The sequence below is a fragment of the Pinus tabuliformis genome, chromosome 8 (genome assembly GCF_031772625.1).
Source record: "Pinus tabuliformis cultivar Carrire ecotype Pingquan chromosome 8, CPIR1, whole genome shotgun sequence".
Taxonomy (NCBI): domain Eukaryota; kingdom Viridiplantae; phylum Streptophyta; class Pinopsida; order Pinales; family Pinaceae; genus Pinus; species Pinus tabuliformis.
In genome coordinates, this window is record NC_142294.1 from 2036657465 (window position 1) to 2036685384 (window position 27920).

A 27920-nucleotide genomic window follows, 5' to 3' on the forward strand; every position below is an offset into this window, starting at 1 on the left:
TTCTAGATGGCATACCATATGATTTATTAGAGATTTAAGATGAAGTTAGAGAGCATTCACATGGTGCCTTGACTCTGATCTTGATTTTGTCAAGATGCATGTATTTCAGGTAAAAATTTCATTCATGTAAATTTGGTTAATAGAATGGGATGTATTGTTGTGACATTTAGTCTGGGCAACTGTTGTCACTAGTTTAAGTCTATGTTGGAATTGGCCATTCCAACAATAGACAAATTTATTTACAGGAATGCTTAACAACTAGATATGACAGTGAAGATGGCATTAGAGGAGTTGCATCATAGATTGGAAGATGATGGACAATAGAGTTTGTGTGAATTAGTGTGAGTTTGTGGAACAGATTCATGGTGTAGTATGAGTCACATATTGTAATTAGAACAAATCTACATGTCATATACTCTTTTGCAATGGTTATTTGTGGTCTTGAAATGTTTTATGTACCTGCTGTAAGACCCAGAGAGGCATGCATACCCTCTGTTATGTGTTCCCTCTATAAGAGAGCTTTAACACCCTGGAAGAGTGTTTCATGTGGGATGGATACATTTGGGTGGGCCATATTGGTTTTAGACTCCATGAGGTGAAATTTTATAGCTAGAGGGAGTTCATCGAGAGGTTGGATGAACCATGTCTGGAGATTGCAGCGGTTGGGAACCCATGCATTCCGATAGATGATTGTTCCTTTATATGGACATCAACAATTGCATGAACAAGGTACAAGGTGTAATTACGAGACTGGACCAGATGTAGATCTTGCACATTGATATAGAGACAAGTAGTCATTAAGGGGGAGTGTTGGAAAATGTAATTCCACTTGTCTCAGTTGTGACTTTCTATGTAAAGAGTCTGTTCCTATTCTATAGGAGTGGTTTCCCTAGTTTAGTGTGTGGTTGAGATATTCTCTCAACCAACAGATTTTATGTCCAAGATAGTTTTTCTATCTTGAGACAATACTCCTATATATATGTAATATGATATTTGATTAATGAATGTTAGATAGTTTGCACTATCAGTGATAAAAAATGAATAAATTAAACTTTATTGATAAACTAGGTAGCTCTTAGGTGAGAGACTGCACCTAGAGACTGCCTCTGATAGAACTCTCCACCCTTTCATCTTACAATAATAAAAAAAAGGTTTCACACAAGGAGGGAAGTTCGAACAACCTCCAAAGGAATAGGAACTAAATCCTAATCAAAGGCATACGCTCAACTAATGAACTAACTCCCTCCTAAAATATATTTCTCCATTAATTCTAACACAACTACGATAGTCATCATTTTATGGCTTCTCCAATAAGCTTGCTACTATGGCGATTCTTTACTAGAGACTGCAACAACCATAGGACTCCCCCTCATCTTGACACATTTAGCATATCAATGCTATCATCTGCTGCCACAAACCTCCATGTTGATCTAGGTGACATCAATGCCAACACACTTGCAGCCAATAGCCATCTAGACCATGCCAATTGTCCAACAATATCTTGGGACTTTTACTTAATACTTGAAGCTTGATGGGAGACACGTTTTATTCATTTTTTCTTTCACCAGTACTAAATTAGTTGGACTATTTCGGTTATTTTAGTTCTTATCATATTGAGAATGTGTTGCAATGTTTGCAATGAATGTTGCATCCTCGTGGACTATTCTGTTGGATGTTAGACGGATCTTCCCTGTTCATGTGTGTCTCTGCTAGGGTGTTACTATTATCTCTCTCTTAGAGGCTCACTTTCCTTTCCCCTCTGCAATAGAAGAACCTTGACACACCTACAACCGAACACTCATTAGACACACTTAATTTCTTTTCACAAAGGTACATACACGCTTCTCTCTCTTGGTGGAAGCTAAAGCCAAGACAAATCTATAAGAACATATGGAAATTGGTCTGATATTTCAAATGAGGCTCCTAGTCCAAATGATGTGAGGTCTAATTAGGAATTCACATTGGGGAGACCCCCTTGGTTGACGAATTTCAAGAACCCATAAACAAACGAGCACACAATAAGTTTTCCACAAGATATATCTTTGATTGCAAAGAAGCTTCCACAATGTGTTGAACAACTTAATTTTGTGACTGTGAGAAGACATGGTGTTCAATCGAAATATTATGAATACTATGTGAAGCGAAAACATTTGATAGTTGCATTTCTTTACAAATCCGATATGGATAGATATTACAGGGATGTTGAAATTGGTATGGATTCAGTTGTTTCTCTCCTAGAAAGACCTACCAATGTGTCTAGTAGGCTATAATATTTCGATAATGATCTTGATGAAATAGGGAGAGTGTATGAGGAGATTGCAAGGGAGGGGGCTAATTGTTTGTACTCTCATCCATCATCCTTTATTTCTCACTTCCTAATGAATGTAGGGAAGTTGACCAAATAAGAATATTTATTGAAAATGTAGATTCTACACCCGATGAACCATTGGATTGGCTAGATATTGGTACATATCCCATTAATGAATATAATATTGAAAGGTAACTTGCTAAACATGGAATTACCCACCTTATTCCCCACAAGTGATAGTGATTGGTTGTAGGGTAAACATGTGAAGATGGGTTATACTTTTGTGAGAAACGCCCCCAAAAAATTGATAATCGCACTTTTTTGGCTGAACATTTTTTTTTCCTGCCGAATCAGTAAAATTAATTTTTCTGAACTATTATTGTCATTTACATTAATGCTGACCATTAAACTGATTTTTGGCCAAAGGTAGAAAAAACAAAAATAATTTTTTTCGGCCAAATTGTTAATTCGATCAAAATAAGAATTTGGCTGATATAATAATTCGGTCGAATCAATAATTTGGCTAAATTAATGTTTATATATATCACGACCTTGAGGTTGCAAAAGGATTTTCTGCACCGTCAGTTTACCGTTATTATTCATTCATCGCTGGAGGAATTTTCTACGCTGTCGGTGCATTGGAGTAATTGATTTTCCGACATCGTATCTATTGGCATGGAGGTTATTTCAGTTTTTTTGGTTTTTAGAGAAGTTTTTAATGTTGTTTATAATTTTTTAATGATTTTTTTGCAGGATTGGTTGGTGCCATTTTTCATCATTGCTAGAGGAAGTATGCAGCATCCTCGTCATCCAAACCAGGTATGCAATCTCCTGTTAACCCCCATTCCAACAACTCACTGCATGTCCTTTTTCGATCTGTGTAGTGTGCTTGCAAACTAACGTTTACTTTTCAAGCTATGAAGGTAAGTTTTGAGTTTAATATGAGTCTGGAATCATAGATGATTTTGGTGTTTGACACCCTCTGCAACGCCCATCTCCATTGCTTTGTTTGAGTATTGTCGACCATTTCCCTTCCCACTACTTTGAGGAAGTCCTTGACACATACGGCACACAAACTTGCCCTACTCCTTTTCTGGCAGATTTCTGTAAATATGTTGAGAAAACAACTTATAAATCACATGTTGAGCATGCATGTACCCTCTTTTCATGTTCTTTTGCAAGTCAATCTGACGATCTAAATTCTAAATTGAAAAATATGCAAGAAACTTCTGAGTGCTCTTATTTTTTAAAATTTCTACTATATGAATGGAGGACTGGGAATTTTTTAGAAATGTAGTGTTGTAGTACTATAGTATTGGAAAATTTGTTTGCAGAATCTTCTTTCAATGACCTTGTGAAAGAGTTCAGTGTGCTTCAAATTTTGATTTTGAGTTGGCAAAACTCATGGAATCATGGCGTTTAGTCATTTCAGCCAATAATATTTGGTTCATTATTGAATTTGTTGCCCATTCCATCTTTGACTTTTTCCCATCAAGCCACTTCTTTATCTATGAGTGACGATGATAGAGAAAATAAATTCTAAAAAATCTCATTGATGAGTTGAATCTCCCTGTGGACTCCATTGATCGAGCAAATCACTCACTTGCTTCCTTTCTTCCTCGGTACACCAATGAACACAACTCACTGTATCCCTCTGATTCACATAAACTAGAGAGTTATAAATCTCTCTCTTTCTACTCTAAATGGGATGAATGATAAATACTCAGAGAAGAAACAAGGATTGGTTTAATCTATTGTTGTTTCTTGCAAATTAATAAAGAAAATGCAGAACACCTATATGGGATATTAGCTTATCAAAATCCATTGCTACTACATTTGGTTCATGATGCATAGAAAATAAAGTACTATCCATCTATCTCTATCATTTTGGAAAAAGAGAACGAACTAATTTTCCAGACATACAGGTAATAAAACGCCCTATTTTAAAATCTTGAGCCAACTCTCATTATGGATTTGATGATATTTTTCATCCTTGTGACGTGTTGGAAGTTCTTATTCATTTATGGTGATTTTTTTAGTTCCTTGTTGCATGTTGGATGTTCTTATTCATTCATGGTGATATTTTTGTTCTAATGTAAGCCATGAAAATTGCTAAGCATACTTATGAGTTCATAATTCTTTTGTGATGGTGCATTTTATCCCATCTTTTCAAATTCTTGTCCAGCGTTCTCTCCCATCTCTCCCATCCTAAATACTTTGCTTGCTAGAGTTCTACATTCTTTTTTTCTTGCAATAGGATGTGCCCAATTGAAATTACCACCCAAGACCAAAATCATAGCGTATGCCTGAAGCTTTTCTTAACACAAACTATAGTGTTTATCATCTTAACGTTGGAACTTTCACAACTTTTGACGAGATGTTTCATTTTCTGAATATATTTTGACATTCTACTGCTGTCATATTTTCTTCTTTAGGATTGCCTAAATGTGAATCTTAGTTTGATCCATAGTGCAGAAGCAGAAACTATGTTCTCTAGCATCAAAACACCACAGACAATTCAATACATAAAGTATTGATGGAAACACACTACATATAAAAAAACATTGATTTAATGCATGACTCAAAAGAAAGATATGACAATATTCCTGAGATGCCATTTTCCAGTTGCTTCCCGTCTGTCACAAAAGGATTCCACAATCTGCTCCTAAAGAATGCAAGAATCATAAAACCCAATGTTTAAATGATGTCTTCATAAAATATGATTCCATTGTGTTTTTATGTTTATAATTTACTGAGATAATTACATGGCGCAGCAAAAGTGTGAATCTGATCATATTCCTGCAAAGCTCTTGCATTTGTCACCTCTATCAATCATACCACAAATATTATCATTTCTAATAATCAAACAAGAGTGTTTGGTACAACGCAATTCATTAAAAAACATACACTATTAATATAATGTGAATATATTTTCTTAAAAAAAATAGTATAAAATTATTATAATGAAAGGGGGTCTGGAGGGGCTGCTATGAGCGAGCATATTAGTGTTGTTCAATTGTTGCTTGCAAGTGGAGGATGCATGCCTTATTGCAATGGCTTCCTTCCTTTTATGTGCTTCTAGGAGATGATTGTTCTATTATTTGGTTGGAACCGCTCTGAATGAAATCAAGACATTTATCTACAAGCCTCACATATAGACGTTCTCAAGACCTACTACTACAACTATTAATATAATAGTTCCAAATGACCCATCATTAAAAAATAGTGCTCCCACCAAACATAGAAAACAACTCCCCCAATACCAAGTCATACAAACTAATTAGCTCCCTAATTTGATTGCAACTTCCTGGAGAGGAGTTACATGATCCGAATAGAAAATGGCATCAACCCATGGTATTCATCCAGCCATGTTATTCATCCACCCATGGAATTTTCCCATGGTATTGTGAGTGGCATCCACCCATTGTATTTATCCACCCATGGTATTGTAAGTGACACCATTCACCCATGGTATTTTCCCATGGTATTGTGACATCCACCCATGGAATTGACACGTGGTATTATAACTAAAAAATACTATAAGTAACAAGTCAAATTTTGTAAAAGGACAGATTGCCCACCACAATGTAGCTTTCACAATTATTCTCTGTTTTAATAAAAAAAATTGCATGGTTTTGTTTATTGGGCATTCTCCTCTTTTTCTTCTAGCATTTCAATCTTTTAGATCCTTGGGGCCTCCCCCCAAGATCTGGATCAGTGGTATCAGAGCAGGTTATGATTCCATGGGAATGAAAGTTTGATGCATATTTTAGTTTCAAATTTTGCAGAAATATTCAACAAAATTCAAGTATGTGCTACGTCCTCTGTTAGCACTCCAGGAAAATCTCCTAGGTTGTAGCTCAGAGATGCCTGGTAACATATAATCTTCAATATTGTTATCTGAACTATTGGAATGAATGATGATTTGGAACAAGTTAGATGACCATTTCAGCTCTGTTCTCACTCAAGACATGCATGAACACTCTTAACAACACAAGGCTTTAAACCACTAATGCTCAATAGTTTGCAGATTTAATGGATAGATGGAGAATAGTTAACTATACCAGCAGATTACATATATGAAAACACATGTAAATAGATAGCTACAAGCATCAAAGAAGCTTGCAAATCTAGTATATCAAAGCAGAGATAAGATGGAAGTTATCTGGCCTTAGATACAAAAAGAACATGAACAAATTGTGCAAGTGAAAGCGTAGAACAGAAGAGGAATGTATATTGAATGTATAACAACAAAAGAAGCATGTATTACTAAAGGATGCAGATGATAATATTGAAGGAACATAGGAGGAAAAATCTCCAAAAGTTGAACCCTTCTTTCATCTCGTTTTCAGCTATTTATAGCTCATTTACAATGGTCCTGAGCCTTTTGAGGCTTCAGGTCTCTTAATCTATCCCTCTGTCTTGTTTAACCGTATTATTCCCTCAACAGGCAACATGATTCGTAGGTTTCTTCTTCTGACAAAAGACTAACCATATTCAGATATTTTGGGCAGCTTGTTCTGAAGCCTGAGATCTCTCTCATGCCAGAGATACCCCATAATGTTTGTTAAGATGGTTCTTGCACTAGACGGACCGTTGATGTTCCATGATCTCGTTTGATTTGGGTTGCAATGTGTTGTGGCCCCTCTCTTTCCCTTTTCGGGATCTGTCCACCGGCCACTGTATCCCGGCCGAATCCCTCTTCTGGCATGTAACATTTTTGCACGACGCTTCTAAGGATGGTTGGCCACCTGATCTTGCAAATGGAGTGGTTATCAGGCTTATGAAATCCCTGCAACAGTCCCTTTCAAATGATAACCATGAATGTTTTCTATTTCATACATAAAACGCTGCAACTGTGTAAATCCCTCCCTTATCTGTTCTTTTCGGACCTCAAAATTCCTTAAACATGGCCTATTCTCTCATCGGTTCTGCCCTCTGGGTCACTGTCGTCTATCGCAACTGACGTGGTCCCTTTGTTCCCCTTGTATTTTGAAATACTAAAAAACACGGGAAATACATGAAAATTGGCCTCCCTTCGGACTTCAAATCTTATAGATTTCATTCCCGGACCCTTTCGGGTCTTAGACTCATCGCAATCGGCGTTACCATCTGTATAGAGGCCCTGCTCCTTCGCAATATTCCGATGATATCTAGCGATGATCTAATTGCAATCGCATATTGCTCCAACCAACGGTTTTCATATAACACAGTGTATGTTCCTACTGATTGCGAACCTGCGATGTGATGTGGGCCTCGATCCTCGGTAATGTTCCACTGCGATGTAGTGATGCGATCTAATTGCAATCGCGGATTGCTCAACGCCAGGGCTTTATAGATTATGCCCTCCACCGCCGCGGCTGCCGATGTGACTCGCCAATTAACTGTCCCTTTAGCTTGGTCGATTGTGATTTAGCTGGTTAGATCTGGGCCGTGGATCGGCCAGTTCTAACAGCAACTGTGCGTTGCTCTATTCGTGCCTACAATACTATGTTTTTTCACTATTTTGGAGTATTTTAGCCTCCCGATAGCGTATTTCCACCCTTTTAAGGGCTTTTGGCATATGATTGTTTCGATCTTGGGATGATTTTAATCAACTCTTGAAGACTTCAGGAGTTCTTTGGATCCATTTTTTGGGCCAAATTCCAACAAGGCTAACACTGGCTCCTTCTAGGGATGAAATCCTCCTTGTGAGGTTTCAAGAATCACAGATCAATGCCTTTCCTGTAAAACAAAATTGAATCTTCCCCTAGTGTTCCATTGGGCATGGAGTCTTTTTATCATAGAAATAGAAACTGAAAGAAAAACATATGTACAATAATAAGGCTTTAAGGCCTTAAATGAAATAGAGTTTCAGGAACCACCCATTTACCGAGCTACCCGAAGTGTCTCCTCCTTCTAGATTGTGTAGGATAAATGTATTGTTGTGTTGAACTTGAGTGATGACAAAAGGACCTATCCATAAGGAGTCAAACTTGCCATGGTTACCTTTCTTTTCCTTCAATGCATCCTATTTGAGCATCCAATCACCAACTTGGAAATTGTCCACTTTTGCCCTCTTGTCAAAGGTTTCTTTGATTTTCTTCTAATGGACTTGTGCTTTCTCAACTAGCTGCTCTCTAATCTGTTGTAGTTCAACTAGGTTATTCATTCTTCTTACCATGTCATTTTCTTCATCTTGTTCTTCTTGCAAGAACTTAGCCATAGGGAGGATCAGCTGGATAGGGAAAATAACATCAACGCCATAAACCAGTTTAAATGGAGAATTCCCTATGGACTTTTTGATGGAAACTCTGTCAGCCCATAGTGCAAACTTCAACTTGGAATCCCAACGCTTTTTGTTGTCCTCTAACAGTTTTTTGATTATCCTTACCAGACTCTTGTTAGATGATTCTCCCAGGCCATTGCCTTCAGGATAATATGAGGTAGAATGCATGACTTGAATGCCCATGTTTTCAGTCATGTCCATCAATTATTTTGCCTTAAAAGCTGCTGCATTATCAGTGACTAGTTTGGTTGGGCAACCAAATCTAGTGAAAATATTTTCATTCAAGAACTTTATGACAACTTGATGAGTGGCACTCGTAGTGGGTATAGCCTCAATCCACTTGGTGAAATAATCAGTGGCTACTAAGATCCATTTGTGTTGGCTACTGTAATGTGGGTTAATCTCACCTATAAAGTCCAAGCTCCACTGTTGGAAGGGACCGTTGACATGTATTGGCTTCAAAGCAAGAGATTTTATCTGCTGTCTTCCAGCAAACCTCTGCCACTTGTCACAAGCTTTTACAAAAGAAAACACATCAGAGAACAACGTAGGCCAATAATACCCAGCCCTTAAGATTTTATGAGCTGTGGTTTGTTGAAAATAATACTGAGAGGGGGGGTGAATCAGTATTATCTAATTATTTTAGTAAATCTTCCTTATTTGTTCTTTGAATTATTTTTGCATGTCAGTACCATAAAATAATGAGCATGAAAAAAGAAAAACAGATAGTCACACCAAAGAACACAAGATGTAAGGTGGAAACCCAATGTGGGTGAAAACCACCTGCTGCAATATGTCTCTATCTTCTTTCAAATTAGAAACTTCTTTTACAATGGTTTTGTACTGGTGCAGTCCTTTACCAGTACGCAGGCTGCAACCTGCAGAGAGCTACAACTCTCTCTCTCTCTCGTTTTCCAGTCTCTCCTGGAAGGGAGCTACAACCCCCTACTTCTTTTCATAAAGCATCAAATGATCATCAAGTACATAAAAGTTACAGTCCACTGCAGTTATCAGATCAGCAATAACAGAACTAACCCAGAACACCTCATCAACAGAAAAATTCAATCAACAGAACATCTTAAGACAGATACGCAGTTTTCCCTTCTGTGGCCTGCGTCGCTACGCAATTCACCTTCTGCTTTCCTGCGTATACCCGCAGAGATCCTTCTGCCGCAATGCGTGCCCACGCACTGTTCCTTCAACCGGACTGCGTACTATTACTGCAGGTACACACCCAGAGACATTATCGCGCTGCGTACTGTTACTGCAGGTACGCACCCCGAAATACTATCGCGCCGCGTACTTTTACTATGCGTACGCACCTGAACCTTAGTCACTCTGCGTACCCACGCAACTCTCCTTCTGCTGCCCTGCGTACCCACACAGGTCTCTTGTTTCTGCTTTGCGTACTCACGCAGATCTCCTGTTTCTGCTCTGTGTACCCACACAACTCTTCTATTAAACACCTGCGTACTTCTGATTAGGGCCGAATAGGCAGTCCACCAGAGTGGCACAGTTGCTCAGATCTGATCATGCGCTCGAGAGATCACCCTTCACAAATTCGCCTTCAACTTCCCTTTCATATAGATCAAGCTTTTAAGACCATAACCCAATATTTCAGATCTAAAGATATTCAATTGCAAAAGATGCTTAGCCAAGTGATCTCCTTTGCTTTATATAGGCAAGCTCCTCCTAAAATCATGGAACAATACCACGAGCCAAAACCGTAATAACACAAATACCGTCGGCTAAATACCAAGAGTAAATCATAAGAAACCCCACGTGTGCTTTTCTCTGCCTTGAAATGTGTGAACTGGGGGTACGCACCTCCTGAACGGCTGGCCTGCGTATCTGGACGCGGTCCCTGCATGGTGTACCTGCGGGTACGCACCTTTTGAATTGATTTCCTGCATACTTCTTAATTTTCAACATATTGAGAGCCTTGCCACGGGAGTTGCCATCAAGTACAACATCAGAAACATAATGCCAACAATCTCCCCCTTTGGACTTGATGGAAACCTCACAATCTTCAGCTTCATTCTCCCCCTTTGACATCAAGGGCAAAGGGGTATGCTCCCCCTAAGAACATGCTCCCCCTGAATATGAACCAGATCTGCAACAAAGAACCATAATCCACCATGAAAGAGATAGAGACATATTGCAGCTTTTTCCAAGATCTCCTTCTGACCATCCTCCATAATGCCAACAATGCATTATATGCTCCCCCTGAACCTGTACCATCAATCAGAAAAGGTTCAACAATAAGATGATGCATCAACAACCCCCAGCTTTTTCCTGAGGTATTCAAAAGTGTCCCTGGGCAATGGTTTGGTGAGAATATCAACAACTTGTTCTTTAGAAGGAACATACTCCAACTTGACCTTCTGTTCAAGTACTTGTTCCCGGAGAAAATGGTACTTGATTGGTATGTGCTTGGTTTTTGAATGCATAACAGGATTCTTTGAGATGTTGATTGCACTTGTGTTATCACATAAGATGGGGATTGGTGGTGTACAAGTGATTTGAAAATCCTGCAAAGTCTGCATCATCCAAAGGAGTTGGGTGCAACAAGATGCAGCAGCAACATATTCCGCTTCAGCTGTAGACAAGGCAATTGAACTCTGTTTCTTCCTGAACCAAGATACCAGTCTGGAACCCATAAAGAATGCACCACCACTTGTGCTTTTCCTGTCATCCACGCTTCCGGCCCAATCTGCATCTGTATAAGCATGAAGTGTAAGATCTGTATCTCTAGGATACCATAAGCCATAATTTTGAGTCCCTTGAAGATATTTGAAAATTCTCTTCACTGCCTGAAGATGAGTCTCCTTCGGATTTGCCTGAAATCTTCCAACTATTCCAACTGCATGCATGATGTCTGGTCGGGTACCTGTCAAATAAAGTAAACTTCCAATCATGGATCTGTAGGTTGGTTGATGTACTGCTGCAGATTCATCATTTGCACTGAGGCTACATCTTGTGACCATGGGTGTACATACTGGTTTTGCATCTTCCATACCATATTTCTTCAAAATCTGTTTGAGATACTTGGTTTGAGATAAAAAGATTCCTCCTTCTTTTTGTTGGATTTGCAAACCAAGGAAATATGTCAATTCTCCTAGCCAGGACATTTCAAATTCTTTCTGCATGACCAAGGCAAAGCTTTGACTCATAGCTTCTTCATTGCTCCCAAAAATAATGTCATCTACATACACAACAAGTATTAGCAATTTGTCATTTTCAACTTTTATATAAAGATTGCTATCTGCTGATCCTTTTGAAAAACCTTGTTGATGAAGATATTTGTCCAAACGGTAGTACCAAGCCCTTGGAGCTTGTTTGAGACCATAGAGAGCCTTTTTCAATCTGCATACAAGATTTGGATCATTTCCAAGAATGAACCCATCTGGCTGTTCAATGTATACTTCTTCTTCCAAGTCTCCATTTAGAAAAGCTGATTTCACGTCCATTTGAAATACTTTGAAGTTTTGAAAACTTGAGAGAGAAAGGAACATTCGGATGGCCTCAAGTCTTGCAACAGGAGCAAAGGTTTCTTCAAAGTCTATTCCTTCTTGCTGCGCATACCCTTTACAAACAAGTCTGGCCTTGTTTCTAATTACTTCTCCATTTTCATTCAATTTGTTTTTGAAGACCCATTTTGTTACGATAACATTCTTATCCTTTGGTCTAGGAACCAGCTCCCAAGTGTTTTTCTTTTCGATTTGCTCAAGTTCTTCATCCATTGCTTTCACCCAACATTCATCTTTGCATGCCTCTTTCACATTTTGTGGTTCAGTGGAGGAGAGTAATGCCAAATAGCTTGAGGCTTCTGCAACTGTTCTTCTTGTTTGTACACCTGCTTCTTTCTGCCCCACAATCTGAGATTCTGGATGATTCTTCTGAACATATCTGGATGGGGTTTTCTCTTCTATTCTTGTCTGCTCCTCTGGTTCTTCTTGAGGTTCTTCTTCTTCATCATTCTGTCTTTGAGGGTAGCCTTCATATTCTCCGATGTCTTCATGATGAACTTGCCTAGGAATGTATCCCTTCTCATCAACCACTACATCAATGCTGTCAACAATTCTGCCAAGTCTTTTATTGTAGCATTTGTATGCTTTGCTATGTGGAGAGTAACCAAGAAGAATGCCTTCATCTGCTCTAGGTTCAAGTTTGCCAAGCTGCTCATCAGTATTCTTGATATAGCATTTGCTCCCAAAGATTTTGAAGTGCTTTACCGAAGGAGTCTTACCACTCCAGAGCTCATGAGGAGTTTGAGTGTTGTTCACCCTAACATTTATTTTGTTGAGAATAACAACCGCAGCATGTGCAGCTTCACCCTAGAAAGTTGCGGGAGTTCCTGATTCATCAAGCATAGCACGAGCCATTTGTTGGACTGTTCTGTTCATTCTTTCCACAACTCCATTTTGCTGAGGAGTTCTAGCTGTAGAGAATTCTCTTCTTATCCCATGTTCTTCACAGAAATTGAAAAATTCATTTGAGGTAAACTCCCCACCTCTGTTGGATCTGAGGCACTTAATTTTGTGACCTGATTCATTTTCAACCAAAGCTTTGAAGGATTTGAATTTTTCGAATGCTTCATCTTTGTGCTTCATAAGTCCTAGCCAGACAAACCTGGAGAAATTGTCAATGAATAATATCAAGTATTCTTCTCCTCTAGGTGTTCTTTTCCTGAATGGACCGCATGTATCTGTATGTACTAGCTCAAGAGGCATGCTAGCTGATCCTTCCTTCTCTGGAAAGTTAGTTCTGGTTTGTTTTCCAAACTGACATGATTTGCATATGGTGTTGTCAGGAATTTTGATATCTGGAAGATCGCGAACTGCCTGATATTTGCATGCTTTCCTTATTTGTGAAAAGCTTAGATGCCCCAACCTTCGATGCCATAGCCAGTGCTCATCATCCTTGCTCAGATAGCATTGTTGTTGTCCTTCTTCAATTATGTACAGATTATTTGGAGTTCTTTTGACTTTGATCACTGTTTTACCTGTATCAAGATCACGAACAAGACATCCATTTGATCTGAATATAACCTCGGTTCTTTGATCACACATCTGACTGACACTTAGAAGATTATGCTTCAATCCATCAACATACAAAACATTTCCAGCCTTGACCTTTTCTTTTAACTGAGCAATGCCCTTTCCTTTTATAGTTGCAGGAGTATCATTTCCAAAAGAGACTTTCTTTCCCTTTTCTAGAGCAGAATAAGACTCAAGTTTTTCTTTATCACCTGTCATATGCTTCGAACATCCACTGTCAATGTACCATAGATTTTCCTGTCCTTCTGCATAAAATGCTATCCCACATCTTTCTGTTTGAGGTTCCTTTATTCTCCATGTTTTGGTGCTTGAGGCTTGTTCCTTTTTCTGCTGAAACCTGCTCCTGCATTCAGAGTCTTCATGACCAAAGTTATTGCAAATAGAACATTCAGCTTCATTTTCAAGAACCGAAAAGTTGTTATAGGTCCTTTTTGTAATCCCTGTCATACTTCTTTGTTTTTGAGCTTCCCTAGTCATGATCGTTTTATATGCAACACATTGAGTTGCTTTGTGACCAAAGTTATGGCAAGAAAAGCATTGTCCATTGAAGAAACTTCTGCGGTTATCGAATCTACCAGCCAACTGATTGTAATTTCTATTTTCATCTATTCTTGAACCAAATTGAGAAGATTTTACCTGTGGTTGGTTGTAGCTTTTGTTCACCCTTAAGATGGATTGCCCCTGATAGTTTCTGTTTGTAATTCGTCCCTGCTTTACCTGATGATCTTCATTGTTCTTTTTCTCATTTCTTCTTGCTGCATCAAGATAACTTTTTGAGGTGGATGCTTGAGAAGTTTCTCCATTATAGCCCAGACCTGTCTTGTTTAGTAGAGACCGCTGCACATTGATAATCTCATCCAAAGTTTCAGATCCTTTGACAAACTTGAGATTAATAGCTTTTGTTTTCTCAATCTCTTTTCTAAGACCAACAATTTCACCTTCTAATTTTTTCAAGATGTTTTTCCTTTTCATCAATTTGAAATTGTAGAGTATCAATGATCATGTTATTTTCTTCTATACATCTCTTGAGTCTAGTAATTTCATCATAAAGTTTATCCACATCTATAGCATCCATATAATCATCATCTTCAAATGCCATTAACAACTTATATTCATTACCTTGTTCATCTTCATCACTGTTTGATAGACCATCACTATCTTCATGAGTGTAGTAGCTTTTCTTATTTGCGTTTTGTTTCTTGTTCCATCTAGTAGGTTCCTTTCCTTTATCCTTATAAGTACATTTTGCAGCATAATGACCTACTATTCCACAAGCAAAGCATTTAAAAGGTAACTTACCTCTAAACCTTCCAGAACCCCTTTGAAGATTTCTGAAAAAATTTGATTCTTCTTCCTCTTCTTCCGGGACGTGGCTTGCTTCATAATAATATCCTTTGCCTGATGCTTTGAAAGCAGCTTCTCTTCTGTCTGATGGACCTCCCTTTCTCATTTCATAAGTAGTTAGAATTCCATGTAGCTGAGACATAGTAAGAATTCGAAGATTTTCCTTTTCTTCTATTGCAGATACTTTAGATTCAAACTTGGGGGACAATGATCTTAGGACCTTTTCAACCACAATAACCTCTTTTATTTCTTCACCCAAATTCTTCATACAATTAACAACCTCATCTACCCGAAGAAAATAGTTAGCCACACTTTCATCATTATACATTTTGAGAGTCTCATACTGAATTCTGAGAGTTTGAAGTTTAGCACGCTTTACCTATTCGTCTCCTTCATAGCTCGTGACAATTTTGTCCCATATCTCTTTTGCGGATTTATAGTGCATTACCTTCATGAATTATGATTGAGATATACATCCTAATAGAGTACTCACTGCTTTCGCATTTGTTTCATACTTCTTTTTCTCGGCTGCATCTGTAGGAGTAGCTGAAGGAAAAGCATAGCCTGTCTCTGAGATGTCCCAAACTTCTGTACCAAGAGATTGAAGATAGGCAGTAACTCTTACCTTCCAATAATTGAAGTTTGTCCCATCAAAAACTGGTGGCCTGATTGATGCTTCTCTCTCGTAGTTGCTCATGATGAATGATCTACCTTCAAGCGATCAAGCTTCTCTGAAGGACCTACTCTGATACCAATTGTTGAAAATAATACTGAGAGGGGGGGTGAATCAGTATTATCTAATTCTTTTAATAAATATTCCTTATTTGTTCTTTGAATTATTTTTGCATGTCAGTACCATAAAATAATGAGCATGAACAAAGAAAAACAGATAGTCACACCAAAGAACACAAGATGTAAGGTGGAAACCCAATGTGGGTGAAAACCACCTACTGCAATATGTCTCTATCTTCTTTCAAATTAGAAACTTCTTTTACAATGGTTTTGTACTGGTGCAGTCCTTTACCAGTATGCAGGTTGCAACCTGCAGAGAGCTACAACTCTCTCTCTCTCTCTCGTTTTCCAGTCTCTCCTGGAAGGGAGCTACAACCCCCTACTTCTTTTCATAAAGCATCAAATGATCATCAAGTACATAAGAGTTACAGTCCACTGCAGTTATCAGATCAGCAATAACAGAACTAACCCAGAACACCTCATCAACAGAAAAATTCAATCAACAGAACATCTTAAGATAGATACACAGTTTTCCCTTCTGTGGCCTGCGTCGCTACACAGTTCACCTTCTGCTTTCCTCCATATACCCGCAGAGATCCTTCTGCCGCACTGCGTGCCCACGCACTGTTCCTTCAACTGCACTGTGTACTATTACTGCAGGTACGCACCCAGAGACATTATCGCGCCGCGTACTGTTACTGCAGGTACGCACCCCGAAATACTATCGCGCCGCGTACTTTTACTATGCATACGCACCTGAACCTTAGTCGCTCTGCGTACCCACGCAACTCTCCTTCTTCTGCTCTGCGTACCCACGCAGGTCTCCTGTTTCTGCTCTGCGTACCCACGCAGATCTCCTGTTTCTGATCTGCGTACCCACGTAGCTCTTCTGTTAAACACCTACGTACTTCTGATTAGGGCCGAATAGGTAGTCCACCAGAGTGGCACAGTTACTCAGATCTGATCATGCGCTCAAGAGATCACCCTTCACAGATTCGCCTTCAACTTCCCTTTCATATAGATCAAGCTTTTAAGACCATAACCCAATATTTCAGATCTAAAGATATTCAATTGCAAAAGATGCTTAGCCAAGTGATCTCCTTTGCTTTATATAGGAGAGCTCCTCCTAAAATCATGGAACAATACCACGAGCCAAAACCGTAATAACACAAATACCATCGGCTAAATACCAAGAGTAAATCATAAGAAACCCCACGTGTGCTTTTCTCTGCCTTGAAATGTGTGCACTGGGGGTACGCACCTCCTGAACGGCTGGCCTGCGTATCTGGACGCGGTCCCTGCATGGTGTACCTGCGGGTACACACCTTCTGAATTGATTTCCTGCGTACTTCTTAATTTTCAACATATTGAGAGCCTTGCCACGGGAGTTGCCATCAAGTAAAACATCAGAAACATAATGCCAACATGGTTTTCCAATAATGATGCCCACCACAGATGCTAGAATGGAACTGGTGTATGATCTCTACAGATTGTTCTTTATCTAGACACCTAAAGAGGATTCTGGATGGGTCTTTCCAATAAAGTAGATTTTTGTCAATGTCGAATTTGTCTGATCTGAGTCTAATGGTACGAGCTTGACTTGAGCTAAGCCCTGGCGAAATTTCCATCTTCTGCAAGCAATGAACTATGCTAGAATATCATTCACATGTGGCTAGATTTCCAGCAAAGGACTGATTCTGCTTTTGCTCTTCTGCTGCTCCCTTTGTTTGCTCATCATTTGCATTTCAATTTATGTCTAACAAGCTGCAATTTTCTTCAGACATGAGCTTAGCCAATCCCTGGCCTTTGACAAGCTTAGTGAGCTTCACCTCTATGTCGAATTCTATGAATTTTGCAATCCATTTTGCCCTCTTTCCATCAATATCTGGCTGAGTTAAGACATCTTTCACTGAGGCTGAGGGCACATATGCAATTACTTTGGAATGCAGAATATAAATCCTGAATGCTTTCAAAGACTTTATGAGATCATAAGCTTGCTTCTCAATAAGGTCATACCTTAGTTCAGCATCCCTTAGAGTTTTGCTGAAAAAGGCCACGAGGTGCTCTATGCCTTCATCATTTTTTTGTAACAAAACTGCTGCCAGTGTATCATAAGAGGTAAAAGAGAAGATACAAAACTCCCTAGTGTAATCTGGGCTGATTAGAGTGGGAGTTTCCATGATATCTTGCTCGATGGCTTCAAAAGAGCTACTTGAAGCAGTTGTCCATTTTATCTCCGATCCTTTCTTCAACATGGAAGTGATGTGCTTTACTAACTCTGAAAAGTTTCGAATGAACCTCCTTACAAAGTTGATTTTACCCAGGAAGGATTGGATGCCCCTTTTCGACCTTAGAATGGATAGTGTCTGAATGGCTTCAACCCTTGTTGGATCAATCTTCACATCTTCAGTAGAAACAATATGTCCCAGAAGTTTGCCTTCTTCTAGAGAAAACTGTGACTTCTTTGGGTTTACTGAGATTCCGAACTGTCCGCACTTTAGGAAGACCTTCTTCAAATGTTGTAAATGGTCTTTGTGGCTGTTGGAGAAGACTGTTATGTCATCAAGATAAATAAGGAAAAACTTTTCCTTCTCTCCCACGAAGGATATGTCCATGGCCCTCTGAAACGTAGCCCCAGGACTCATAAGTTCGAAAGGCATCTTGGAGTACATGAAAGTACCCCAAGGAGTAGTGAAGGTGGTTTTTTCCTGATCTCCAAGATGTACAACAATCTGATTATAACCTAAAAATCCATCTAAGAAAGACATGACTCTAGCCCCTAAAACTTTTTGTAACAAGTGTTCCATCTTGGGCAGGGGATAGTTATCTTTTTTAGAGCACTTGTTCAGATTTCTGAAGTCGACGCAAAGCCTGATTTCTCCATTTTTCTTCCTTACCACCACCAGGTTGGCTATCCACTTCAAATACCTTAGGGGAATTATGATTTTGGCATCCATTAGCTTCTTGATTTCTTTCTCGATCAAAGGCAGTAAGGGAGGGCTGACAAGTCTTAATTTATGCTTAAAAGGGGTGGTGTTCTTTTCCAGTGGGATCTTATGCTGAATAATGTCTGGGTCATAGGTTTTAAGATCGCTGTATTCCTAAGCAAAAATATCAGTGAATTGCTTCATGAGGGTGCAATACTCGGAATTCTGGGCAGAAGACAAATGAGTAGACAGATTGATGAATTTTGGATGGGTTGGGCTCCCTATATTATGTTTACAAACAACAGACTCATTCTTTGTTTTGGCCGGCTTGTAGGGCATGTCATTATGATCGAAAAGCTTCTCTAGAGGCACCAATCCCTTTGGTATGTGATTACTGGGCAACTGGATGATGCTTTCTTGGCCGATTTCACTTTTTAGCTTGGACTGGCCGAATTCTTCCATGTTTTCATTTTCTTGGTCGATGTGCGTTTCAGAAAATTCCTCAATGACTTGTAAAAATCTGTTAATTTCCTCATCGTCTTCAAAAACTCTCCAATATTTGACATTGTCTGGCAGGGACGGTCTGTATTTTACATGAACTTCATATGTCAGTTGAGGAGGCAAAGGAGGAACAAACGTGCTAACAGAGACAACAAGGGAGTCGGCAAGTTGGTTCTTCATTCTTGGAATATAAGAAATGCTGAAATCTTTAAAAGAATCTTTGAGCCTCCATACCTCATCCCTGCATGGTTTCAGCCTTGGATACTTTGCTTGGAACGTTTTATTTACCTACTGAATGATGAGGTCTGCATCTCCAAACACTTGCAGGCCTTTGATACCCATTTCTTTAGTAGCACCTAAGCCAAGAATCAAAGCTTCATACTCTGCTATGTTGTTTGTGACCTGAAAGGTTATTTTGAAAGACAAATGAATGTATTTTTGTGTTGGGGACACAAGGGATACACCTACCCCTGTAGCGTCTTTGGAGAAAGCCCCATCAAAGAACATACCCCAAATTTGTGGGTTTCCATCCTGCGCGATCTGGAAAACTGGATTTTTGAGTTGCGTGGAGGCCAACTGAGACTCTTCAATATGAAGAATACATGCTCTAAAATCGGTATCAATAGCACAGATGGGATGATTAGTGGGGTTCTTCTCATTGCTGATGATGTAAGCCAACTGCGCCTCTCTGTATAATCTCTTGCTCTCACCTCCGAAAACTGGGACAATAGCATAGGACAGATCATTTTGTAATGATCCACCTAGTCTCCTAATCCAACCTCTAGAAAGTAACATGCCAAATTTGGGAGGTACATCTACTACCACAATATCCATCATCATGCTTTTCATAGGTAGCTGAGACAAAGTGATAGCTAGGTATTTGATTAATACTAGACATTTCACTTTTCTAGAGTCGAAAGAAAACAAATCATGATAAGGCTTAGTGATGTTGAGACCCAACTCGTCTATGATAGCCTTGGGCATTAAGTTATGGCTAGCTCTAGTGTCCAAAAGGTAGTTGTGGAGGATTTTATCATGAATGTTCCGAGAGACATAGAATGATGGGGAGCTGTCCTCACCATTTTCAATCATTGGGCTGAGAATAACAGTTGGCTTGTCATCTTGTAGATTTACACAATCGGTGGAGGCTTGGATGGCTTTAGGCTCAAGGGCCTCGAGGATGGATCTTTTGAAGGACTCACTTTTCACTAGTTCAATCAGAGGCATAGGTATTCTTAGCTTTTGAATTTATGATTGAAAACTGAAAGGAGAAGGGGACTTGTCAAGGCCTCTTACCTCATGAGCTGGAGCTTTGAGGATGATAGGTTCAACTGCCAGTTGTTTTTGCTTATTAGCTTGCTCTACTGTAGGGTCAACAACTCTTTGAGTAGGGGTTTCCTTGGCATTATTCATCTTCAATTGCAGATTATATTTGCACTGATCTTCAGCTTGCAGAACAACTTCACCACCCCATTCTTGGTTAGTTTGGTCATTGCATAATGACTTTTCATAGGCAGCTGAGGTCAAAAAGGAAGCATTTCCTTTGTCTTCAAGGCAATGGATCTCATCATCTTCTTCAAACTGATCTTCGTCCATGACTACATTCTGGAAAGGGGTCTTCACCCTTTGGTCTTCATTGGCATCTTTGCTTCTTTGCAATATCTGCAACTGCTCATTAGCTCTTCTATATGGATTTAGATTTCTAGGAGCAAAGGTATTGGGAACTCTCCCTTTCCTAGGGTGCTGCTCAACCTTTAACCTGGAAATTTCAGAGGCTAATGACTTGATCATTTTTGTCATTTTATCTATCTTAGGATCAGAGGATGATGAAGACTCGCCCCTTTGTCTTCTTCTATCAACATTTCCCTTGAGTTTTTCTGCAGCCATGATGTTTGATTCTACTTCCAAGGCTGCATCCTGCATGTCAGTCAAAGTAGCACATCGCCTCTCTCTCAAAAGTAGGCAGAAGTCAGAATAAAAAGCATTAGCATAGGTGAGTTTATCAGAGGTAGTGGTAGGTTTTACTTCCGCCGGTATCTTGTTGTACATGCAGTTAAATATCTTATTAAAATCGGACATCAGCTTCCCATTTTCCCTTTTCAAGTTTCCAAACTCAGTGTGGTAGTAGAGGAGATCCTTCTTATCCCCCCAATGTTTTAGGAATGCATCATCTAAAGCTTCAATATCTGCTATAAATCTTGGGGCTTGTTCTCTGAACCATTTTCTAGCCTCCCCATCTAGGCTTTGGACAAAGACTCTCATCCACACATCGTCTTCACTAATGTCTAGATTATCAGCATAGCTATAAAATGACTCAAGGTGTACTTCAGCAGTAACACCTTCGATCCCAGTGAACTTAGGCATATACTTCTGATATTCTCTAGTGGGCATAACATTCAAAGGAGTGGGAAATATTAGAGGTCCATACCTAGCAAATATGATTCTTTCCATTTTGGTGGGTGCTTGTGGACCTGCCATAGCTGTGGTGACTAAAAGAGTACTAGGAGTCTGAATGATAGAAGGCTGAGGAGTGGCTGATGAGACCAAAGGAGTATGATGGATAGGAGGTGAGGTTTCCTTTGGGCTAACAACAAAAGGAGAAATTAAAGAATAAGGAGCTTTATGAATTTCTAAGAGTTTTTCTTCACTACTAGTATTAGAATCTATACTCTCAACATGTACCTGAACCTGATTCTCCTTTCTGCAATACTTTCTTCTCTTTGATGGTCTTTTCAGGGTCAGGTACTACGTCAGCTTGTGATTTCTGAGTATTTCTCCGAGTATGCCTCACAAACCGAGTCAGTATTATGAAGTGGAGTCGCCAAGAGGTTCGGCCTCCAGTAGAGTCGCCAGATAGATGATTACAACCAAAAATGTGCCCAGAATTTGTCTATCATCAAGAGTCTATGTCATTTCCCAGGGAAGCTGAGCTTCAGTTTCCTCTCCCCAGCAGCGGCGCCAATTATGTTAGCACTCTAGTAAACTCTCCTAGGTTGTAGCTCGGAGATGCCTGGTAACATATAATCTTCAATATTGTTCTCTGAACTATTGGAATGGATGATAATTTGGAACAAGTCAGATGACCATTTCAGCTCTGTTCTCACTCAAGACATGCATGAACACTCTTAACAACACAAGGCTTTAAACCACAAACGCTCAATAGTTTGCAGATTTAATGGATAGATGGAGAATGCTTAACTATACCAGCAGATTACATATATGACAACACATGTAAATAGCTAGCTATAGGCAGCAAAGAAGCTTGCAAATCTAGTATGTCAAAGCAGAGATAAGATGGTAGTTATTTGGCCTCAGATACACAGAGAACATGAATGGACTGTGCAAGTGCAAGCGTAGAACAGAAGAGGAATGGATATTGAACGTATAACAACAAAAGAAGCATGTATTACTAAAGGATGTAGATGAGAAGCTCGAAGGAACATAGGAGGAACAGTCTCCAAAAGTTGAACCCTTCTTTCATCTCGTTTTCAGCTATTTATAGCTTGTTTATAATGGTCCTGAGCCTTTTGAGGCTTCAGGTTTCTTAATCTATCCCTATGTCTTGTTTAACCATATGATTCCCTCAACAGGCAGCATGATTCGTAGGTTTCTTCTTCTGACAAAAGACTAACCATATTCAAATATTGTGGGCAACTTGTTGTGAAGCCTGGGAGCTCTCTCGTGCCAGAGATGCTCCATAATCTTTTTTAAGATGGCTGTTGCACTGGTGGGACCGTTGATGTTCCATGATCTCGTTTGATTCGGGTTGCAGCGTGTTGTGGCCCCTCTCTTTCCCTTTCTAGGATCTATTCGCCAGCCGCTGTATCCCAGCCGAATCCCTCTTCTGGAATGTAACATTTCTGCACGACGCTTCTAAGGATGGTTGGCCACCCGATCTTGCAAATGGAGTGGCTATCGGGCCTATGAAATCCCTGCAACAGTCCCTTTCAAATGATAACTAGGAATGTTTTCTATTTCATACATAAAACGCTGCAACTATGTAAATCCCGCCCTTCTCTGTTCTTTTCGGACCTCAAAATTACTTAAACATGGCCTATTCTCTCATCGGTTCTGCCCTTTGGGTCGCTGTCGTCTATCGTAGTCAGCGTGGTCCCTTTGTTCCCCTTGTATTTTTAAATACTTAAAAACACGGGAAATACATGAAAATTGGCCTCCCTTCGGACTTCAAATCTTATAGATTTCATTCCCGGACCCTTTCGGGTCCGGGATTCATCGCAATCAATGTTACCACCTATATAGAGGCCCTACTCCTTTGCAATATTCCGATGCGATCTAATCGCAATCGCATATCACTCTAGCCAATGGTTCGCATATCACTCTAGCCAATGGTCTTCATATAACACGGTGTATGTTCCTGCCGATTGCGAACTTGCGATGCGATGTGGGCCCCGACCCTTGGTAATGTTCCGCTGCGATGTAGCGATGCAATCTAATTGCAATCGTGGATCGCTCAACGACGGGGCTTTATAGATTATGCCCTCCACCGCCGCGACTGCCGATGTGACTCGCCAATTAACTGTCCCTTCAGCTTGGCTGATTGTGATTTAGCCGGTTAGATCTGGGTCGTGGATCAGCCAGTTCTATCGGCAGCTGTGCGTTGCTCTATTCGCGCCTGCAATACTTTGTTTTTTCACTGTTTTAGAGTATTTTAGCCTCCCGATAGTGTATTTCCACCCTTCTAAGGGCTTTTGTCATATGATTGTTTCGATCTTGGGATGATTTTAATCAACTCTTGAAGACTTTATGAGTGTTTTGGAACCATTTTTTCGGACAAAGGCCAACAAGGCTAACATCCTCCACAGAGCATTTCCTTGGGCCAAGAGGGAAGAATTTTTATTTTTTCATTTTTTTTTTCAGGAATGTTTTTGGGTTGCGAGTTTGCAGATCAGATCTGAATTTTTTGGTGCAAAATTTACAAAAAAAAAAATAGATTTGGATTACTTGCGAAAAAATACCAAAATTCAAAAAAACAATCCACCGAATCAAATTCCGAATGAGGGAGACATCGCTAATTTAAAATCAACTATGTTGCATAAATGTTTCTGACGACAATTCGTGGACGACGACTCTCCTATCTTTTTTTTTTTCCAATTTTGGTATAAATTTCAGAAACGTGATTGTAGATCTAAGCTCCTCTCAAAAAATCACTCAAGTTCAAAAAAAAAATTGGTCGAATTGGAGTTCGGATGTGGGAGATATCATTGATTTAAAATCAGTTATTTTTTTAGAACTTTTGTGATGGCGGAAAAGTTGCAGCGCGAATATGAGATTCTAGATTGTCTAGATAAGGATGTCCAACACATGGGAAGATGAAAAATGGTCCTTCTGTTTCCAAAGACAGGTTATAATAAATATTTTGAGTTATATTGACTGAATTATGTCCATTTTAATTCTAGAACAACATTCAGAGTGGGTTCCTTTTGGAGACGTACCCTCCCACCCCGCTTTAGTAGGCACCCGCTTCACATTCATCACTTTCAGCATAGCAGCATTTGGCTTGGGTTATTTGGAGACGTGCCCTCCCACCCCAGGCTATGTAGGCACCTGCTACTTCATCAACAACCAACATCACGGTTATGGGTCAACCACACAAAATCCTTGTCATCGAAGTCCATTTGCTAGGCCGAACACTGTTAGTATCACAATTGGTCACAATCATTACAAGGTATCTCTATCCTAGGATTTTCGTTTTTCATGGTTATGGGTCATCCAAAAACCCACACTTCATCGAAGTCCATTTGCTAGGCCGCACACTGTCAATATCACGTTTGGTCATAAGCATTACAGGGTATGTTTATCCTCGGTTCTTCTTTCATCATGGTTATGGGTTATTCACATAAAACCATTCTCTTCAGTAGCTCTTCATATTCAACAAAGACTTCGTAGGAGGGAACTTCACACAATGGAGACCATTGCTTCTTAAGAAGGGAAGAATGATCCAAATAGAAAATGGCATCAACCCATGGTATTCATCCACCCATGGAATTTAGCCATGGTATTGTAAGTGACATCCACCCATGGTATAGTAAGTGACATCCAACCATGGTATTTTCCCATGGTATTGTGACATCCACCCATGGAATTGACTCATGGTATTGTAACTGAAAAATACTATAAGTAACAAGTCACATTTTGTAAAAGGACAAATTGTCCACCACAATGTAGCTTTCACAATTATTCTCTGTTTTAATAATAAATTCTTTGTGGTTTTGTTGATTGGACATTTTCCTCTTTTTCTTCTAGCATTTCAATCTTTTAGATATTGGGGGCCTCCGCCCAAGATCTGGATCATTACAACTGAATGAACCTCCAATAGATCACCAAACATTTTATTGCAACGTAAGGGACCCAGGTGCTCCAAATGTATTATGATATTACACGGTATCTATTCCTCCATGATGAAAATAATCTCCAGTGAGGGGAAAGCAAGGGATTAATTACCACCAATACTAGACATAGGCGCTCAAGCTATAAGGGATGCATATGTAAAGCCAAAACCAGTCAACCCCATAGATCCACAAGAAACAATAGTTTTCGCTGACTAATTTTATCCAGTTATATTTGCATTTCCATATGGTGATAATAGTGAAATAAAAATGATATTGATATTCTATATTATATAGTTAGCCCATGCACTAAGCTCCATTTCAAGCCTTAAGCCTTAAATTGAAAATTTTTGACTTTCCCAACTAAACCTTTCAAGTAAATTTGGTTATTGCACTTAATCTCTAGATAATTTGGTTACTGGATTCCCTTTACAATTTATTCATAAATCCTTGTAGTATTCCATTATTCAATCACAATAGGTATTTATTTATTATCATTCTCCCATAAAGTAAGGCATTTTCAATAAATAGATATATTAATTCATTTTCTTGAATTCGTTTTTTACAGGGATCAGAAAACCCATTAAACATGGTTGAAAAATGGACATTATGTATAGAAGTTTCTTGTTATCCCAATCCAGAGCAAGCAATGATTACTTATGTCCTATGCAATATTGTTACGAACAAATTCCTCCAAAGGAAAAGGAATGTATCTGGAAGAAAAACAAACAATGAAGCGTATTATATTGCATTGATAGAAGGCTTAGGAATAACTAGGGAGTATGGATTCAATGGAACTTTAGTCTTCACCAATTTTGAACTTGTGTGAAACTAGATGAAAGGTGTGTAAAAAGTTAGAAAGGAGAGGTTAAAACAACTACACGGAGAAGAAAAAAAATATTGTTAGTCAATTTCAATAATTTAGCATAAGACATTGTACAAATGTTAATAGGATGTCTAGTGATCTATTGTATGGGGCAATGCCAATTCAAGATTTTTGTGTGAAAGATGAATTAGTGTTAAGAAGATCTCCATCAGAATTTATTAGTGGACATTGTAAGATATCTTTGATATGTATGTGTTTTTTAGTTATAAATGTGTTGTTTTTAACGACCATGTTTTTTTTTTTTTTTTTTATATCCAGTTTTATACCAAGTGTGCCCCCACTATGTAATCACAACTTGGTGAACTTGGAATGTTTTAGAAAATTTTATATTTAATTTTCAAAATGTATCTTCTTCAACGTTTGTGTTTTTAGCCTTGAGTATATTTTAAATTAAGAGCTTCAGATAGCAACGTTAATTTTCTGAATTCTTTCAATGTTTTTAAATAACAATTTTACAAACTTAAAATGCATGACGTAATTTCAAGGGTTACATCAATTAAATGCATGAGGTAATATCAAGGGTTATCAATTCTCTGAATTCTTAATCCTTTTAAATAGAAATTTCAAGATTTTTAAATGCATAAGGTAACTTCAAGGGTCACAACAACTTTCTGAATTATTGATCTTTTTAAATATCAATGTTGAAAAAAATTGTAAATTCATGAGGTTACTTTTTAAATATCATGTATCTATATATCTATAGATACCCATAGCATGGATGAGAATTTTCCACATGATTCTTCGAGGCGATCATCAATCGAGTCTCATGGATCTACTAAGGGGGGAGGCCATGGATCAAAGAGAATATCAAATGAATGGGGGAGGTCCATCATGATCGTGGTATATATATGTTTATGTGTAAGTTTTTAGATGATATTTGAATATAATCATATGTAATATTTTTTTTTTATCGATTTAGCTTTAAATTAAATTACAATAAATTTCCTTTTTTTGGAGCATTTCAAACTAGATCAAAAAGAGTATCTACTCAATCAATGGAGGCGCATTGTTCACACCATCGTGTTATGATATATATATATGTGTGTGTGTGTGTGTGTGTGTGTGTGTGTGTGTGTGTGAATTTACTTAAATGATAAATAGGTAGAATCATATATATATATATATATATATATATATATATATATATATATATATATATATATAGATATATATATATTGAATTGATTTTCTATTTTTTTTAGAAGCTTTGCTCACTATGTCGTCATGTGAGGGTGGTAATCATTCTCCCGGTGCTCAATCATCTCTGGGTGGTCATCAATATCAATCGGATCATCATTATCCTCATCATTTTGGTAAATTATATATAAAAAAATTATGTTAAAAAAAAATTGTACATGTAAATGAATTATATGTACATATGTGTGTACATGTTTATGTTGCATGTGTATGAATACATTTGTTCACATGCTTTTATATTTATGTAATTTTATATATTGATGCATAGGGTGAAAATGTTGCTCCAAGTAGACGTAAGTGAAGCCGGGAAATTGAAGAAGAAGGCCATACAAAAACTACCACTTATTGTT